General features: G+C 43.8%; 1 protein-coding gene across 2 annotated transcripts in view; it reads left to right on the plus strand.

Annotated features, from left to right (window-relative positions):
* Window positions 1-7,703, plus strand: part of ZFYVE9 (zinc finger FYVE-type containing 9) — a 49,454-nt gene that overhangs the window by 26,382 nt on the left and 15,369 nt on the right. The window lies entirely within an intron of this gene.

Consider the following 7,703-nt stretch of genomic DNA (forward strand, 5'->3'; position numbering starts at 1 on the left):
GTTTTCTGTAAGCTCATCACTGTTGTGTCAGTAGCTGCCAACTTTTTATGAGCAAGAAGTTTTCTGTAATTTCACTTAATATTCTGTATTGTACCTCTGTTCATTAGCTGGATCCAGCCTTCTGATCCGGTTAGTGAAAAAATTGTGTCATGTATACTTTGCTGTACACAGGATTGTTAGGTAATATCTGTTGTTTTAAAAGTATCAGTTCCTTTGACATCAATGAAAGCTAGTATGGAAACCACAGTCATTGCACTGTTTCCTCCAACATATGGTTGCCTGGTGGGGTAGTAGGTCTTAGCTGAGATACACTTATGAAGCCACTACTGTTCTGTCAGCATTCCTGTCAGTAGTTGTATATTCCCTCAGAATTTCCTGGAGCTTAACTGTTCATCAGTCAAGCTGGGAAAAGGTCAGCAAAGTTTCCTTTACAACATACTCTTCTGTAGGTGAGACTGTGGCAAGCCTTAAATTGGCTTAAACCATCCATTGCTCCCAGTGAAATTCTCTCCCCTGGGGGTGTCCAGGTGGTGGCCCAAGGGCTACATGTGCTGGTTGAACTTTAGCAAATGGGACTTGTCAGTGCTTCTGCCAGAGCTGCTGCATTGGTGCGGCTCTGGAGCCCAGGGGGCAAATGCTGCCACTCCTTCCCACCTCACTTGTCTTGCCCACTGCCAGATTTCATAGATTTAATAGACATTAGGGCTGGAAGGGACCTCGGAAGATCCAGCCCCCTGCCCAAGGGGCAGGAAGTCGGCTAGGGTCAAGGGATCCCAGCAAGATAAGCATCCAAACGTTTCTTAAAAGAGTCCAAAGTAGGTGCTTGCACCACCTCCGGCGGTAGTCTATTCCAGGCCTTGGCTCGGACAGTAAAGAAGCTTTTCCTTATGTCCAGCCTGAAATGGTCTTGGAGGAATTCGTGATTGTTGGACCTTTTCATCCCATGGGGCGCTCTGGTGAACAGGCGTTTCCCCAGATTCTGCTGCATACCCCTGATGTACTTACTGGCAGGCACCAGGTTACCCCTGAGCCTGCGCTTTTCCAGGATGAAGAGTCCCACGGCTCTCAGCCTCTCTTCATAAGGCCTATTCTCTTGCCCTCTGATCATGCGCATGGCTCTCCTCTGCACTCTCTCAAGCTTCTCCACATCCTTTTTGAATTGTGGAGCCCAGAATTGGATACAGTACTCCAGCTGCGGCCTCACCAAGGCTGAGTACAGTGGGAGGATGACATCCTGAGATTTACTTGAGAAGCATCTATGCATGCAAGCCAGAGTTTTGTTTGCTTTACCAGTTGCAACATCGCATTGGTGGCTCATGTTCATCTTGTGGTCAGTCACGACCCCCAAGTCTGTTTCGGCTGTGGTACTAGCGAGCGTAGCACTGCTGAGTCTATAAGCCTGCTGCAGGGTGTTTTCCCTGCCCCAAGGTGGAGCACCTTGCATTTGTCACTATTGAATGTCATCAGGTTTATATCTGCTCACTTTCTAAGCCTATCCAGGTCAGCCTGGATCCACCAACCTGTCCTCAGGTGTGGACGCTTTAGCCCAAAGTTTAGTATCATCGATGAACTTGGCCAGTCCACTTCTGACACCAGTGGCCACATTGTTAATAAAGACATTAAAGAGAACAGGTCCAAGGATGGAGCCTTGGGGGACACCACTGGTCACTGAGCACCGTGATGATTGACTTCTGTCAACTACCACTCCTTGGGTCTGGCCTCGGAGCCAATTCCCCAGCCATTGGACTGTGATGTAGCCAAGGCCACAGTTGGCCAGTTTTTCTATGAGGAGATCATGGGACACCAGATCAAAGGCTTTTTTAAAGTCCAGATATATGATGTCAATCTCTTATCCCTTGTCCAGGTGATATGTTACCTGGTCATAGGAGATGAGATTGGTCAGGCAAGACCTACCTGCAACAAACCTGTGCTGGCTGTCCCTCAGGATGTTGCCATCAGCCAGCTTGTCAAGAATTGTTTCTTTGATTTTTTCCAGAATTGTTCCAGGGATTGAGGTCAAGCTGGTGGGCCTGTAGTGCCCCCTATCTACTTTCCTCCCTTTCTTGAAGATGGGCACCACATTAGCCTTGTTTTAATCTTCAGGTACTTCACCTGAGCACCACGAGTTTTTGAAAACTTTTGCCAGTGGCTGGGCTATGATGCCTGCCAGCTCCTTAAGTACCTTGAGGTGCAAGCTGTCAGGACCCGCTGACTTGAAGGTGTCCAGCCTCTCAAGGTGTTCCTTTACAAGGTCTACACTGATGCTGGGGTCTCCAGTTGACCAGAGTCGATGGCAGGGGAAAAGGGGTGTGAGTAGGGGCCGCATTCACTCCCTGGGCTCTGGCAGTGGTGCCAACAAGCTGTTAACCTGTCACCGGGAGTGAATCATCTGGCTTGTGAGAAGCCCTGTGGGCCAGATCTGGACTGTGGAGTGAAATGAGTTGGAAGCCCCTGTTCCACACCAAGCTGATCAGCAAAAGCCTTGTTTTTTTCAATAAATGCATCTCGATCAATGGTGATACCAGGGTTTTCAGCATTGTCTTCATCAAACCACACTGCTAATGCAACATCACCATCCTTGTACTCTGCTGCTTCCCTGGGACCAGTGTATTCCTTCTTCATATTCAGGCTTTGTGTCTGGCAGTTTCTCAGGGTGTTTTGCTTGACAAAAAATTCCAGGTGGTTTTCTTTTCTCAATTTTTACCTGTTTTCTGTTGCTTTGATGGAATGATAGTTTTGTTCCAGTTATTTTCAGTACAGATTTTGTTGGAATCCAGTCTTTATTGCAAGACTGGTATAGGACATAATAAGAGGCTTCCTTTCAGCTGCAAATCTCAAATAAAGTGCGCACAAGATAGCATGTGTGCATTGAATGTGTAAGTTTTGCTCCCCTTCCTGCATCAAGTTGGACCTGGATTTGGACCTTGTGATGGAAGCTGGGACTGCTCTCACAGGAAACGTGCTGGCACGCACAACCTTAACGACCAGTTAATGCTTGTCAAACAGTTTGTTGCTGTAAGTGAGCAGGAAGGAGGACTTCCAGTTCAGCTAGAGGTTTATAATTTGTGCTGGAATAATGGGAAAAGTCATCTTGAGAACAGTGTACAGGATAAAGATTTGATAACATTTAATACAGAAGTGACTATGATTTCAGTTTTGTTGATAGCTGTGGACTGTCGACATACATGGGTCTGACATAAGTAGAGAAACAGGTTTTCCTGCTTTTTCAATCCCTGGTTAGTGTCGTTACTTCGGATGAATGGGTTACTTTGCTGAACTGAAACAGTCTTCTGGTTTTGTTAAACATGAATATGTTTGCTTGATTAAAATTAAGTGTATAGTAAGTTCAGGTCTTAGTTGTTGTTTATGATCATTTCAATTAAATTAGATATAAGGTGCATTTTTAGCAAGAAACATATTCAACTGAAATATAATTTTTTTTTTTTAGTTTGGAAAATCAATTTTGGTTTTAATTAATTGAGCTCGCAGCAAAATAGAGGGTGGATACATGAATGGATGACTGATAAGTTGCATAAATAAAATACCCTTCTTTTCCTGGGTGTAATCCATCAAACTGCAGTAAAAACATACATTACTTAAGGTACACTGAATACTTGTAGACAAGCCTAGGAAAGATTGCCCCACACTAGTTTTTGGTAAAGAAAGGGACACGTATACATTTGTCACTGAAACACACCCCTGTCACCCTTACTGAAATATGCTGCTAGGTAGGTAAAATACTCATTTCATCCAGACCATGTGTATTCTTCATTCTGAGTTACTTGCTGTTGATATGTGTCTCAATACAAGGCTGCCAGGCATGGGCTTTTTGTTTAGTGTTTTGTTCATGTGGCTGTTTTGTCAAACGATGTCTTGTAAAAACACGCAGCACCAGTGTGTTCCTTCCCTGGCATCGTTGCTTGTCCTTGGTGCCATTGTGTCCAGTTCTCATTTTCTGCAGCCACGTGTGGCCTTTTTCCAGAAAATCCAGCAACAGACCTGATCATCCTCACATGTTGTTGACTAGGGTCTTTGACTGCAGGACTAACTTGCGTGGACTTTACAGTGTTGGGGACTGATGGTTAATCTTTGTCAATTTTTGATGATTGCTGATTTTAATGAAATACAGAGCTAACTGGAGAGTGGATGCTGCTCCTGCTCCATCAAGCCACATGTTAATGGCTTCCATAAGGTATGATACTGCCGCTGGTTCTCTGACATGGAATTAGTCAAATAATGTTGAGGGTAACATCAAGACTAAAAAAAAAAATGAAAGCAGGCCAATTCTACTCTGTATGTCGAATGAATAAGGGTAGACAAAGATGATGTGTGAGCATCTACAGGTACGCTTGAAAATAATGAAGTACGGGTGTTGCTTAAATTTAAGGTTAGATCTAGCCTATTGTCAGCTACAGCATGGAAATATGTGATATGGAAAAATTGTTTAAATGAAACAATTTGGAAAGAGGCAACGGGTTCTTCTTCCTTTGTCTTTCAGAAGGATAATCAAATATGTGTGTAGTATCTTGCTCATTATAGAAAGAAATCTCACTGGAGAGTTAAAGGCCGTTGGGGAACAGGAGGAAGGTCATGCTGAAGTGTTGAAGCATGATTTAAAACAGATCGGGAGAGCTGCTTTGGATTTAAGTTCAAGGGTAATCCAGTATAATTGCGTGTGCTAGGTATTGAAACTCATGCAAAGCTGCTTTAAACGTATCCTTGCATGCCTTTGGCACTTAACAAATAATATTATTAGTTTTCACCATACCTCTGATACAATAAGATTGGTGGGAGCAAAGGATTTTGTTTTCCAGTTCTGGACACCTTCTGAGTTGTTTTGAAGGAAGTCATAATGTTGTCTTGGTTTAAACTGTACACTCTTGAGAAGGATAACTTTTTGTTGCGGTTCCTTTTTTATGGCTGCATTTTGGCTGCAAGTTTCTTGACGTATCTATCCATTGTGGTCAGAATATTGTAGCTTGGGTTGAAACAATACATTTAAGTGCTGCCTGCCTTTAGGAAAGTTGTACGACACAATCAAGTTTCTGTCCAAAACAAAGACAAATGCGTGCCTGCTTGGAAATTTGAATGGCCAGGGGAGAGAGTTTATGGCTGGATATTGTTGGGAAATGTTGTGTATGACCGAGAGGAGGAAGACAATATGCAGGAACAGACTGCATGTGACACCAGAACTGCACAATGGGTGATCCTGGGACAAAGCAAGGACAACAGGTTTTTGGTTTGGGAGTGCAAGCTAAAAAAGGATTTGGAGCTGTGAGCAGGGAAAATGTCTCAGGTGGCTTAATTCCTCTTGTGTTCAAGAAAGTAGGGCTTTGTACTTTCTTGCAAATGGCATCAGACATATTTGACTCCAGTACCAGTTTCTTCTAATTGGAATCACCTACAAGACCCCAACTTTTGCCTAGTTGCTCAGGTGAGAGCCGAGGATAAGAATAGCTGTGGTGTGAGCAGCAGGGTGTTGGGTAGCTGAGCTGCATTTGCCACTCTTAAGAGTTTTATAACCTGTTTCAGTTTGCTTTGGGCAGAAAATTGTCTCATTAGGCAGCCCAAGTGTGCCTCCCTTGAGCTCCCACCTTTAGAAACCTAGCATAAATAGCCAGCCTTTCAGTTTGGTTCAATATTTGGCTTCAGTCACAAGTGAAATGTTCGATCTCTGTTATCCCTGTTGTACAATAGTCCAGATTGCAAAACAGGACAGTGCAACACAGCTTTATTTTGCCTTGCATCTTTCATACAAACAGGACTCCAGAGAAATCTAAATTAAGTACAGTATGGTGAAAATTAATTTATTGATTTATACATTGTAAGGCCAGAAGGGACTATTATTGTGATGTAGTTTGACCCAAGGAACTTGACTGGTGATTTTGCATCGGGCTCAGGACTTGTATTTGCAGAATAGTAGAGGAAAAGAGATACAGAGGTGAAGAAGACATGCGTCCTATGATTTGCATAGGGCCAGAGGAGATCCCACAAGGACCTTCAGACAAAAGCACACATGATGGACATTGTGTTTTCCTGGGAGAGGTATGGGGGCAAGACCTGACTGGGGCATGAGCACCTTGCATGTCTAGTCTTGGCTGCAAGGGGCTTTCACAGCAGATTTATCCAGAAAACATACCCTGGAGCAGCTGTTCAAGTTGGCTAACCCTTCCCTTGCCAAATGAAATATTTTTCATGTGTTTTTTTAAGTTGTATTTGCTTAAACAATGGTATCAGGCTGATTTGTAAAGTAAAAATGAGGAAGCTGTATAATTGTCCAGGTCATGCATTGTTCAGAGTGCTGTTATAGTTACCGTGGCTCTGATTCGATAAACTTTCAATCCTGTGCTGGAGCATATGCTGCGGAGAGGAGCAAAACTGCAGCATGTGCCTTGCAGTGGATTTGTAGGGGCTAGAGGACGGGAGGGATGTACAAGTCCCAAAGGAGAGTCATGACTAACTCACTGAGGCAACTGTGCTAGTGTGGGAAGAGAAGCCCTGGCACTGCAGAGGAGTTGCCTTGCGTGTGTGCATGCCTCGTGCCCCAGGTGTTCGGGTCCAAGATTCCTCGTGGATCTTACGGCAGTGGTGCCAGCTCTCATGGAAACAACGCTTTCTCTTCCGAATGGTGTGGCCGTCCTAGACCACAGAGTTGAGGCAGGCATGGAAGGCACTTGCTCTGTTACAGTCCTTGCTGTCTTTATTTTGTGAGGATGCCCGGCTTGGCACCTTGCACCACATTTCCCTTACTCTGTATTCAGAGGGAGGAAATGCAGCAGTCTGTATAGTTAAGTTTAAAGAAGAATTTTGTGTCCAAAATGAATGACCAGGGGGCATCTCTTGTGGGACTGATTTGCCAACTGTGCACACCTGTGAGATCAAGACTAGTTCCAGGAATATTTCCAGCAGTAGCATTTTTGCTTATTTGGGGAGTAGCAAAAAAATAGAATTTTGTTTAAGAATGAGAAATACTTCTCCCTGTGCCTCAGTCCCAGCTGCGATGTACAAAATAGGCTAATTAAATAAATGCTCCTTTGTGCAGTTGCTTAGCTGACCCAGATCTTCAGCAGTTCTGTAAGTGTTTGTGTAAAGGAAGTCTAAAGCAGGCATTACCAACTTGGTGGTACATTTGTATTATTTGCCCCAATGCTTTTTTCCTGTCACTAGTACTAATATCTGAAGGATGTGGTTTCTTAAACGTGTCCAGTTTCTGCATTGGAGATTCCAGGAAAGGTCTTGGAAGTACTACACACACTTACATTTTGTGGTAAGCTTCATCAGCATGAGACGTTGTGGAAGACAGGCTTCCTATGAGTGCATATCGGGGTGTAACTATTTTTCTTCTAGGTGAGACTGGTTAGGCATAGTAAACAATAGCACATTATTTTATCTCTGGTGCCTTCATTTGGTAGTGTCTCCCAGTTAATGGAATATAAATTAAGATGGTATGAGCCAGAGCTTCAAAAGCAAGTGCACCTTTAGCTGCACATAATCTAAGTATGCATATACCTTGACACACGCATACAAATTGAGGAGAAAGGGAAGGCAGGTATTTATAAGCCTGTTTCATTTGTGTGTATGCACAGTCTCTATATCAAGCAAGTGCTGAAACGGGTAAGAGTGTCCTTTTGTGCGTTTCTCTATAATCTGGCTTGATAAGCATCAAAACCCCCATGGTATGCATACCCGCAGCACTTGTGCAG

Source organism: Crocodylus porosus, unplaced genomic scaffold (genome assembly GCF_001723895.1).
Source record: "Crocodylus porosus isolate Cpor-Errol unplaced genomic scaffold, CroPor_comp1, whole genome shotgun sequence".
Lineage (NCBI taxonomy): Eukaryota > Metazoa > Chordata > Crocodylia > Crocodylidae > Crocodylus > Crocodylus porosus.